At 42.9% G+C, this 12,917-nt stretch overlaps 1 protein-coding gene across 2 annotated transcripts in view; it reads left to right on the top strand.

Moving 5' to 3' along the window:
• Positions 1–12,917, top strand: part of EPB41L5 (erythrocyte membrane protein band 4.1 like 5) — a 183,149-nt gene that overhangs the window by 22,096 nt on the left and 148,136 nt on the right. The window lies entirely within an intron of this gene.

The following is a 12,917-nucleotide window of genomic DNA, read 5'->3' on the forward strand; positions in this document are numbered from 1 at the left end:
TATTGTTAAAACATTACTACTAACCATAGTCCCTATCTTACATTTAGTATATTTTCCCCCAACCCATCCTATTTTTTTTCTCTATTTTTATTATAGAAATTGTGTTCTTATAAAACAGTCACATGTGTAGAATTCCCGTATAACACCCCTTCACCAACAAAGCATACCGTGGTGGAACATTCATTAGATTATGAGATACTGTCATCAGATCATGGTCCATAACGTACATTTCACACATCTTTCCCATACCCCCTCTTTATCAGCATAGTACGTCTTTGGCATTGATGCAGGAATATTACATTATTGCTGTTAACCATAGTTCATAGGTCACATGTTCCATATTTTTCCCATTCTTCTCCACATTCCCACCATCCTGCAATAGTGATATACATCTGCTCTAGCCCACAGAAGGATGCTTTTGCATCTGTACCGTCAACCATAATTATCAGGCACCCCTAGGTTCACTGTGTTATTCAGTCCCTAGATTATTCTCCAGCTTTCTTTCAATTTACGTTTACATCCCTCGACTACGCTCTTCAGCCATAATCCCATTTAAAACCAGCTGTTACTATAATGTGTTACCATCAACTCGATCCATTTCCATACTTTCACAGTCAGGTTATTTAGAATTTCTACATACATTAAGCATCAGTGGTCATTCACTGCCCTCTTATCTCCTAATAACATATACTCTAGGTTTTAACTCCATGCATTTATTCTTCGTATTTAGTTCATATTAGTGAAACCATGCAATATTTGTCCTTTCGTGTTGGGCTTACTTCAATTAACATAATGTCTTCAAGATTCATCCATGTTACCGTATGTGTCCTAATTTCATTTCTTCTTATTGCAGCATAGTCTTCCATCATATGTATATATCACATTTTGTTTATCTGTTCATTGGTTGATGGACACTTGGATTGTTTCCATCTTTTGGCAATTGTGAATAACACTGCTATGAACATTGGTGTGTGGCTATTTGTTCACGTCGCAGTTTTCAGTTCTGGATACATTCCTAGTAGGGGAATTGCTGGCTCATATGGCAGCCTTATATTCTATTTTTAGCTTCTTTTTTTTTAGAATTATTTTTTATTTATTTCTCTCCCCTTCCCCTGCTGTTGTCTGCTCTCTGTGTCCATTTGCTGTGTGTTGTTCTGCTTCCACTTGCATTATCTGGCAGCACTGGGAAACTGCGTCTCTTTTTTGTTGTGTCAAGATTTTGTTGTGTTAAGATTGGTGCTTTAGTTCAACCATGTCATTAGAGTGCAACTCAGTGTTGAGTCCCTGCTGATAAAACAGACTCTCACATGGAAGTAGACACAGAGAAGTAGATACACAGAAAAAGATACTGCAGAGGAGAGAACTTGGTTTTGATGGTGTATCATGGGAATAGTTCAGCCATTCGCCTAATAGTTTACAGCTGACCTTGTGAAGTAGTACAGCAGCTGAGCCCAGAAAGAAATGAGCCCCAGGAAGAGAGATGAGCCTTATGCCAGCCTACAGCTGAAATTGGAAGAAGCTGGGCCCATGGAGCCGTAAGAGGAATGAGGAAGGCTGAACTCTCGCACATGTTGCGTGCCCTCTTGTGTCAACAATGTGGCATCAGACTTTGGGTGAGGAAGTACCTCTTATGGGACCTTGAGTTGGCCTCTTTAGGGCCTTGTGACTGTAAGCTTCTACAACAAGTAAGTACCCGTAATAAAAGCCAGCAGAGTTCTGGTACTTTGCATCAGTACCCCTTTGAGTGATTGATACAGAAATTTATGGTTCTTGCTTTTATATTTAGGTTTTTGATCCATTTTGAGTTAACTTTTGTATAAGGTGTGAGATAGGGGTCCTTCTTCTTTCTTTCTTGTGGATATGGATATCCAGAACTCCCAGCACTATTTGCTGAATAGAATATTCTCACCCAGGTGGGTGGGTTTGACAGGCTTGTCAAAAAAAAATCACTTGACCATAGTTGTGAGGGTCTGTTTCTGAACCATCGGTTCAGTTCCATTGGTCTGTGTTTCTGTCTTTACACTAGTACCATGCTGTTTTTACCACTGTAGCTAAGTAATATGATTTAAAGTCTGGAAGTGAGAGTCCTCCAACTTCTCTTTGCCTTTTTAAGATGTTTCTGGCTATTTGCAGCCCTTTACCCTTCCAGGTAAATTTGATAATTGTTTGTTCCATTTTTTTAAAAAATGCTGATGGAATTTGTATTGGAATTGCATTGAATCTGTTTATCAATTTGGATAGAATTGACCTCTTTTTTTTTTTTTTCTTCTGTGGTACCTGGGGGCCAGGGATTGAACCTGGGACTCCATTTGTGGAAAGCTGACACTCAAATTGACTTCCCTGAGTTGGGGTTGGATTTCTTATTTTACTTCTTGTGTTTTTTGCTTGTTTTTGTTGTTGTTGTTTTCATTTTCCTTGAGGCACTGGGAATAGACCTGGGACTTCCAGGTGGAAGGTGGACCTGTATCTGCTCCCCAAGAATTGATATCGTAATGATATTTAGTCTTCCAATCCCTGATCCTGGGATGTTCTTCCAATTATTTAGGTCTTTTTTTATTTCTTTTAGCAATGCTTTGTAGTTTTCTGAATACAAGTGCTTTACATCCTTGGTTAAGTTTATTCCTAAATATTTGATTTTTTAAGTTGCTGTCGTAAATGAACATTTTTTTCCTGACTTCCTCCTCAGATCGTACATTACTAGTGTATAGAAACATCACTGGTTTTTGTTTATTGATCTTGTATCCTGACACTCTACTGAAATCATTTATTAGTTCTAGTGGCTTTGTTGTAAATTTTTCGGGACTTTCTAGATATAGGAGCAGATCATCTACAAATAGCAAAAGTTTCTGATTTGGATGCTCTTTTTTTTTCCTAGCCTGATCTAAGCTTGAACCTTTAGCACTGTAATGAACAACAGTGGTGACAATGGACACCCTCGTCTTGTTTCTTTTTTTAAAAAAATGTGATTATGATGGCAGGACATAGTGTCATCCTGAGGATTTCTTACATTCCTCTTTGGGCAATTCGTAAAATAAATGAGAATCTTTGGGAATGATAATGTACTGTAAGCACTTAAGTTCTTTATGCTTTTCTGTATTGTTCAAAACGCCCCTCACTTTCCTCAAAATAATACAAATACTTCCTTCATGTTTGGTGTGCTTGCAGAAATTTTCATCAAATGAGAAAAAGGATCTTCTTCATACTCAGCTCTGACTGCTCTCTCTTTGCTTCCATAGTAGTTTGCGGTGTATGTGTTTCATACATTGTAGTCTCTATTTCAAGACAGAATGTTGTCATTATATTCTAATTTTGGTATCTCTTTTTTTTTTTTTCCAGCTGAAAAGCATAATTACCTGACAGGAGGAAACATTCCAATATGCCTGAAGGGGTTAGGTTATTCATAGCAGGTTTTTTTTTTTTCCTTTTCCTTTTCCTTTTTTCTATTGGTTTAGGGGGAGTTGAGTTCTTTTTGAGTTATTTACTAATACTTAATCTCTTTCATATGTCTTTGTTCTGCATTCAAAGACTTAAATAACTATGCTGTAAATTATGTATGATTTGATGTAAACTCCATTGGATATTCTGTAATGTCTTCCCTCCTTGCAAACTTTTTTTTAGGAGATACCAGGGATTGAACGCAGGACCTTATACATGGGAAGCTGGCACTCAACCACTGAGCTATATCTCCTCCCTAATGAGAGTTGGCTTTTTCATTTCTTTGTTTAGGAGGTATCAGGGATTGAACCCTGGATCTCATACATGGGAAGCCAGTACTCGACCACTTGAGCTATATCCACTCCCCTGTGCAAACTCTTTAATACACCAAGAACAACCTGGGACCTCCCATGTAGAGAGAAGTGCTCAGTTGCTTGAGTCACCTCAACTCCCTGCTTTGTTGTGTCTCTCATTGTCTTTCCTCTTTGTGTCTCCTTGTTGCTCGCCGTGCCTGCCCATTGTGCCAGCTAGCTGTCTTGCTCATCTTCTCCAGGAGGCATGGGGAACCGAACCCCGGACCTCCCGTGTGATAGGTGGGAGCTCAATTGCTTGAGCCACATCCGCTTCCCTGGATACTTTGTTTAAATGAATATTCTGATTAATTGAATAATTTGGACTGTAGCAGGTGGTATGTATCTTGTACATTTTAAAAACATTGGAACACAATAAAGTTAATCCAAGACTTAAGACTTTGAAGTGCTTTGAAGTCCTTAGCAGTATTTGTTATCCCTGTACATTAGACTGGAAAGTTTTAGGGTTTTTGGTTCTGGAAAACTTTAAGGTATCTAACTTTTCCTCCTTGAGGTTGTGTCAGACATTTCAATATGTGACACTTTGTGGGGATAGTTATCATACTCATTTTTCTTTTGATAAGGGCCTCAAGAGTTTTGTTTTTTTAAAATACCATTAGATGCTGCAGCGAAAAGCCTGAGCTTATGTAAGAGCCTGGAAAGAAGTTTCTTATTACCTAATGTTTGAGGTATGAAGTCTCAGGGTAGTTGATGGGAGAGGCTGATAGAAGAGTAGAATTTGTTAAAAGTAAAGATTTTTTATTTATTTCTCTCTTTTTCCCCGCTCCCCATTGTCTGCTCTTTGTGTCCATTTGCTGTGTGTTCTTCTGTGTCCGCTTGTATTCTTGTCAGTGGCACCAAAATCTGTGTCTTGTTTTGTTGTGTCATCTTGCTGCGTCAGCTCCCCAGGTGTGCGGCGCCATTCCTGGACAGGCTGCACTTTTTTCGTGCTGGGTGGCTCTCCTTACGGGGCACACCCCTTGAGTGTAGGGCTCCCCTACTCAGGGGACACCCCTGCATGGCACAGCACTCCTTGCATGCATCAGCACTGTGCGTGGGCCAGCTCATCACACAGGTCAGGAGGCTCTGGGTTTGAACCTTGGACCTCCCATGTGGTAGGTGGACACCCTATCCATTGGGCCAAATCCGCTTCCTTGTAGGAAACCTTTTAAAAAGACAGTGTAGTGTGGAGGAGAAGGAGCACTAGATTTTAAAGTAAAGGAGCAAATGATTAATGATTGCTCTAGAAGGGCTCAGCAGTATGTATGTGCCGGTTGATCAATTTTAGAAACGCTAGCTGGCTTCTCACAGGACCAAATGCAGTATAACCAACAGTTTTAGATTGGGCTCTTTGTGGAACTAGAACAATTGCCTTTTCAGCTTTGTAGGTGAAACCCTTTAGTTAATAACCTAACTCTAGTTGCTCAGAGGGTTATAAAATGGGCTTTGACCTGCCAGCCCTTCAAAATAGGCAAGATAAATGAGAATATCTAAAAAGAAAAGCTTTTCCCTTTTTCTCATTTAGCTTTTTAAGTAGTCTAGTATAATTCTGGAAGAATATTTAGACCTGATTTTGGAATTTGAATGAAACACAGGCTTACTTCCCATTAGAATTGAGGTCATCAGTGACTCCAGTTGTGATTGGCTAGCCAGCAGGAACTAAGTCATTGCCTGGGTGCTCTGCTCTGTGATAAGGTGGAGTAAATGAAATCTAAATTTGGTTAGGTAATGTATTCTAGTTAGTAATGGTCATTTTCTTCTGTTCTTCTCAAAACTAGGGGAGAGATTTAAAAACTTACTACTTCCCTTTTTTTCAGAACTAAATTCACTGAGAATGCCTTTCACTGAATGAAAAAGGCATCAGGAAGAAGTTTCAAAGTATATGATTTTTCATTTTATTTTTGGGAATGCCACAGTAAACTCTCCTAAGTTTTAAATTAGTGAGGAGGTACTTGATTAATTGATCAAAATATATAATATATTTTTGTTTGCCTACTTTACTGTTATAGATACAAAAGCTTTGATTTATATAAACCATGTGTAGTTATACTTTTAAATATTTTTTATTATGTACTCATATATTTTTTTCTGTTATTTGCAATCCTTGTTAGGATTATTTGTATATTCTTGAAACCTCTTCTAATACTTTTTTTAAAAGATACTTATATTATACAAATGCCTCATAAAAAATATAGGGGATTCCCATATGTCTTGCTCCCCATATCTCCCACGTTTTACTATATTAACAACATCCTTCATTATTGAGGTACATTAATTGCTATTGATGAACACATTTTGGAGCATTGCTGCTAAGCATGGCTTAAAGTTTACATTGTAGTTTATACTCTTTCCCACACATTTCTATGGGTTATGACAAGATTTATAATGGCCTCTATCTGTCATTGCAGTGTCATTCAGGGCAATTCCCAAGTCCCCAAAATGCCCCTGTATTGCTCCTGTTTTTCCCTCCCTGCCCTCAGAACCTCCAGTGGCCACTGCCTTCACATCAATGATATGATTTCTTCCATTGCTAGAATCACAATAAGTCTATAGTAGAACATCAGTAAGTCTACTTTAGTCCATAGTTCATTACCCAGTCCTGAGGATTCTAAGATGGTGATGTCCCCTCCACCTCTCATTGAGAGGCCATAGGGCTGATGGATAGGACTCTCTTGTTTGCAGTTGTAGACTCTCAGTTTCTTGGTAGGTACGTATCCATCATCACCTCCGCGTTAGTTGTCCTGGGTGAGACCAGTGAACTGGAGAGTAGGTGTTGTGGCTCCGATGAGATTCAGCCCAGCTGGCACGTGGAGAGCCCAAAGATTTAAGTCTCTTGGATGTACATTTCCCAACTCTATTAGTAATTATAGGTTCAAATAGAAGTAGAGAAGAGCCATGTGTAGGGAAACTGCAACTGAATCCAACTCTGTCACTCTGGGGAGCATAAATTCCAAAGTAGGGCCCACTGGCAAGGCACCAAACTCGTGAACTATCTCCTTGACTGTAGTTTAGATGTCTCCAGAGCCCTCAGGAGTCCCACTGTTTGGGGAAGTATCTACTTTGGCAGTCAAAGAGATCCTGCTGAGACATGCATAAGCATAAACTCTGGAATGACCTCCCAGCTCATTTTGAAGTCTCTTAGCCATATAAACTCATTTATCTTTCCTTTTCCCCCTTTTGTCAAGGTCTTTTTCCAGTTGCATTACTAGTTGATGCTTGGTAATAATCTCTCAGTGCCCGGAGGCTCATCCCCAAGAGTCATGTAATATATGCTGAGTTTGGCTTAGAGAGAAGCCACATTTGAACAAGGAGGCTCCCAGAAGGCATTCTTAGACACTTTACAACACTAGGTTAAGTTTCCATTTCAAGAGTAAAGGTTCATATGGGCAGCCATCAATATCAAGAGCCTCTCAGTGGAACATCCACTTTCACTAGTCGTTGCCCCTATACTTACGGGATTTTTGCTGATCCATTAGAGAAAGTGGCAGAGCCCCCCGGGATGGGAATTTGATATTCCTTCAGTTATTGTGTGAATCTCCACCCACTGTGACAAAGCCGCATGAACGTTTGAACACATTCATAAGCTTTATATGTATGCCCAGTTGCGCTTCCTCCCACGTCACTGACACCCTGCACCAATGATCCTCCCTTTCCATAGTTGTAACCTTTTTATGATCCAAAACTTCTTCAGAAATGAAGCCAATAAAATAGCCAACCATGATTAATAAGAAAATGAATAATAGTGATAGTTTTAAAATTAAGAAATAAAATATAAAAAATTTTTAAAAATAAAAATTTGGGGTAATAAAAATAATGAAAAAAATATTAAAAATTTTTTTTGACATTTTCCCTTTCGTCACTATATGATCTGTACTGTATGTACAGGACATTTGTCTTCCCTTTATTCCCCTGGTTTTTTTTCAATTTTGTCCTCAAGTTTTAGTTACAGAAAAGTCACCTAACAAATAAATACAGGGGACTCCCATACACCCAACTTCCTCCCCTTTTACCCCCTTCCCCTGTTAATAACATTGTGTATGTGGATGATACGTTTGTTACAACTGATGTACAAATATTGAAACATAGCTACCAACCATGGTAAATGGTTTCTGTTGTTTACATTTTGGACTATACACTTTTATTAACTTTAATGCAATTCAACATAGCCTGTATCCATCATAGCAAGATCATGGGAGAACACGTCTATCCCCCCCAAAATGCCCCCTGTTCCATCTATTCTTTTCCTCCCTCCCCCTCACCTCGGGACCCAGAGTGACCACCAGACTTTATTTCTTAAAGGAAATAATTCATAGTTACTTGAAACAGCACTGAGGTCTTGACACACTGGTCTCCCCTCCCCCATTAGACATTACCCATGGTCTTGAGGGGACGTAGTAGGCCTCCTCAGGATGGTGGCCCACCACCTTGTCATTCATTAATAGTAATTTTTTTTTTTAGGAGGTACCTGGGATTGAACCCACGGCCTCTTGTACATGGGAAGCAGGTACTCAAACAGCAAGCTATGTCCACTTCCCAATGACAGTTTGCTTGCTTTTAGGAGGTACCAGGGATCAAACTTGGAGCCTTGTACCTGGGAAGCAGGCATTCAACCACTTGAGCTACATCTGCTCCCAATTTAATAGTAATTTTGAATGTATTTGAATCTGATACTGAGCTCCTGATTTTAGATTTCTACACATTTATTTCTAGGTTTTGTATGTAGGTTACAATTAAGGTTTCAGTCATTTAATCTTTGGGTGAACAAGAACTTCTTAGTTTTTTTGTTATACTGTTTTAATGTACCTTTCCTATATAATTTTCTCCCTTAACTGTTTTTCCATATGGTTTTCATTCTCTTTTGGCTCATACCATTGCCTTCAGTTTTCAAAAACAACAAAAATAACAACAAAATCCAAACAGACGTACAACCTAACATTTCCTGTTGTGTTTCCCATTTCTCTCTTCTTTTTCCCTTCTGCATTTGCATTTGTGTTCTAGTTTGCGTTATTAATTAGAATTAAGACATGTAAGAAATTTCTGTTTGTTCAACAATTGGAAGATGAAATTCTTTTAATAAGTAAATGGGAAGGAAGAAGGGCTTCTTTGTGAGGCAGCAGTGTGAACAAAGGCATGGAGGGGGAAATTAAGGTAGAGTGGGAAGTAGGGGAGCCTTGTGTTACTAGAGTGGAGCTTTCATATTGAAAGGACAGTGAGAAATAAGTATGGGTATATATAGTGTGAGCACAGTTAATGGAGGCTATTGAAATTTTTCTATAAATAGCCCCTAAGGATTTTTTGTAATCAAAAACAGTAAATTTAAGATTCATTAGCCAGTTATCAAGCATCTATTAGGTTTCAAACACTGTATTTTAACTGAGGAGAGTGCAGAACTAAATTATCATAGTCCATATAGTCTAGGAGCTTCATTTTTGTCAGTTTGCTATCAATTGCCTGTATCGTAGAAATTTGCAGACATATAAAAGTAGAGAATAGAGTGTGATGCATCTTATGAACCCATCACCCACCATCAGTGATTATTAATATTTTGTCTGTCTTATTTTATTTCTCCCTTCCTCCCCTCTTGCTAGGTATTTTAAAGTAAATCCAATTTCCTTAATTGTCCATAAATGTCTTTTTACAATTTATGCCCTGCAGTGTCCAACCGGTTATTACATCTGGTTGCTAATGTCTCTAAAATCTTTCTCTTTTTAAAAAATTAATTAGGGAAGCGGACTTGGCCCAATGGATGGGGCGTCTGCCTACCACATGGGAGGGCCATGGTTCAAACCCTGGGCCTCCTTGACCTGTGTGCAGCTGACCCATGTGCAGTGCTGATGCACGCAAGGAGTGCCCTTCCAGACAGGGGTGTCCCCCACATAGGGGAGCCCCACGCGCAAGGAGTGCGCCCTGTAAGGAGAGCTGCCCAGCACGAAAGAAAGTGCAGCCTGCCCAGGAATGGTGCCACACACACGGAGAGCTGACACAACACGATGAGCAACAAAAAGAAACACAGATTCCTGTGCCGCTGACAACAACAGAAGCGGACAAAGAAGAACAAGCAGCAAAATAGACACAGAGAACAGACAACTGGGACAGGGAGTCGGGGAAGGGGAGAGAAATAAATAAAAAATCTTTTAAAAAAATATAAAAAAATATTTAATTACTTTTTCTTTATTAGAGAAGTTGTAGGTTTACAGAAAAATCATGCATGAAACAGGATCCTCATATACCACCCCACCACCAACACCTTGCAGTGGTGTGGAACATTTGTTGTGAATGATGGTAGCACCTTTTTATGATTATACTATTAATTAAAGTCCATGGTTTAACTTAGGGTTCACTGTGTAGTGTAGTTCCATGGATTCTTTTTTTTAAATTTTTATTTTGTTACCAAATATACACTCTTAACATTTCCACTTTTAATCACATTCAGATGCATGTTTCAGTGCTGCTAATTGTGTTCCACAATGTTGTGTTTTACCATCACCACTACCCAGTACCAAAACATTTCCATCATTCCAAATAGGAACCCCATACATTTCTCACTCCCTGTCCCAACCCCACCCCCTAATAACTTACATTCTAGATTCTGACTGTAAGTTTGTTTATTCTTATTATTTCAAGTCTGAAATACTGTAATATTTGTTCTTTTGTGTCTGGCTTATTTCATACAACATGTCTTCAAGATTCATCCATTTTGCATGTATCAGGTGGGACTTTATGTTTTTGTGACTAATATTCCATTATATGTATTGTTGCCGCCTTTCTCCACCCCTCCTCCCCTTCCAGCCCCCGCCGTCCTTCCCGCCAGTCCCACCCATATTGCCAACCCACAATCTGCCCTCTTCCCCAGTAACTGCTTACCTCAGGTCTATCCATCAGCTTCAGCCTGTCCACAGCCGCCCCTTAGCCAACCCTCCCTTCATCACGCCCCTCCCTCTACCCAACCCTATATAGCTAAGTGTACTTCCGTAATAAAGCAGACCTGTTCCTGCGCTCAGGCGGTCTCCGTGGTTCTTTCCTAACCGCGCGTCCCCCACGCCTGGAGAGCCCCGGTGCTCTATCCCTGGAGCACCCCCCGCCGGCGGTTCGGTAAGAGCTGACCCCCCCCCGACTCTTGGGCCTGAGCGAGACTGAGACCTCCCCGCTCAGCAACAACTGGCGCCCCCAACGTGGGGCAGCTCCTCCCCCGGCCCCTCTCTGCTGCTGCTGCTGCTGTAATTGGCGATCATCCTCCTCTCCAGGTAGGGACCCCTCGCCGTTGTCCCATTCCTATCCCGTCATGGGCGCCTCTTTGTCGCTGCGTCAGGCGCCACAAGTCAGGGCCCTCGCTGCCCTGCTAGATGCCAATGGAGTCCGCATCTCTTTGCGGCAACTCCAAAAGTACTGGGACCTCTTACTCCCCTTTAATCCGTGGCTCGCCACCTGCCAACTCTGGAGCCCGGACACATACTCGCGACTCATAGATCGAGTCACCTCCGCCATGGAGCATGAGAAACGCACCTTCCCAGCAGGCCTCTTACCCGTTCTCGTTGCCATTCGCGCCTGTCTCCTTGGCGCTCCGACCGAAGCCGTTTATGAAGCTTCTCCCAAACGGCCTCTAGACTGTGATTCCGATGAGTCCGCCGACACTGACTCTCTGTCTGACCAACTTGCTGCTGCTCTTGAGCGCGAACCTCCCCGCCCGAGCTCCCCGCAGCCGACAGAAACCACTCCTGCCGCTCCCCAAGATGGCGGACTTCCGCCTTGTTCCCCCACTTCTGCCCAAGATGGCGCACATCCGGCTTCTTCTCCGCCGGTATCCTCCTCCTCCCGCCTCTACCCGCCTCTTCCTGCCCAGTCAGCATCCGGTTTGGGCCCGGAAGCTGCATGGTCGCCATCTTCCACTAAACCGGAAGCGCCCCTCGCGCCATTTTGTCCGCCACCGGATGTGGCTGCTCCACCATCTTGGCCGGCGCCCGGAAGCGTCCCGCCGCCATTTTGTTGTCGCCCGGAAGCCGCTAAGTCGCCATTTTCTCCCCCGTGTTCCGCTTATCCCTCGCCGCCGCCGTACGGCAATAGCCCTTTACCTGCCTTGGCTGCTCCATCAGTCCCCAGTGCCGCGCCTTCTCAAGCCCCCCAGCTATATCCGTTGAATCCTCAGCCCACACAGCAGCGACCCCAAACTTGGTTACCCTTTACAGCGGAAGAGGTCAGAACCCTCCGCAAAGCTGTAAAGGAAGATGGGATTGGCAGCCCTTATGCGCAGCAACTACTTGAGGAGTTGGGGACCCAACTCGTTCTCCCATATGACTGGATTGCACTAGCCCGTGCCATCCTGACACCGGGTCAATTTATTGAATGGCGCGCCCATTACCAAGCGGCTGTTGACCGGCAAATCGTGGAGAATGCCCAAGCCGGCATCCTCGATCCCTCTGACGCATACACGGGTACCAACAATTATGCAAACCCTCATTCTTATCTCGAAACTGACCCAGGGTTTTGGCATCGGGTAAAAGTCCTCGTCCAGCGGTCATTCTCTCTAGTTTCCACCAAGCAGCCCACCAAGCTCGCGCAGCTGCTTCAGGACCCCAATGAAACTTTCCCAGCGTTTGTCGCCCGCGTCCTGGAAGCTTGTCAGCGGAAGATTTCCAGCGAGGATGCCCAGTTTGTGCTGGCCAAAGAACTTACTATAGACGGGTGCCTTGCGCCGTTCCGGGCCGTAGTCCTTCCCATACGCGACAAAGCTCTGCACGAATGGGTCCTTGCTTGCCGTGACGTCGACCCACAAGTCAAAACACTCACCGCTGCCTTTGCCTCTGCCATGGCTGTTTCATCCGGCCCCACTTCTGTCTGCTTTCGGTGCGGCCAGCCCGGCCACTTCGTCCACGAGTGCTCCCAGCCAGGCCCAGCGCCTCGCTCAGACCCGCCGTTGCGACGGCCAAGGGGCCCTCCTACGCCATGTCCGCGTTGTGGGAAAGGATATCACTGGGCCCGCAACTGCCGTGCCGCCCAAGGTTCCCAGCAGCCTTTAAACTCCCAGCGGGGCAGGCCTCAGCCCCACCCTCAAGAGGCCCCCAGGAGAATTCCCAAGCCATAATGTGGACAATGCCCATCACACGCCGCCAGAAACCCTCATTAGAGCTTAAGATT

Source organism: Dasypus novemcinctus, chromosome 7 (genome assembly GCF_030445035.2).
Source record: "Dasypus novemcinctus isolate mDasNov1 chromosome 7, mDasNov1.1.hap2, whole genome shotgun sequence".
Lineage (NCBI taxonomy): Eukaryota > Metazoa > Chordata > Mammalia > Cingulata > Dasypodidae > Dasypus > Dasypus novemcinctus.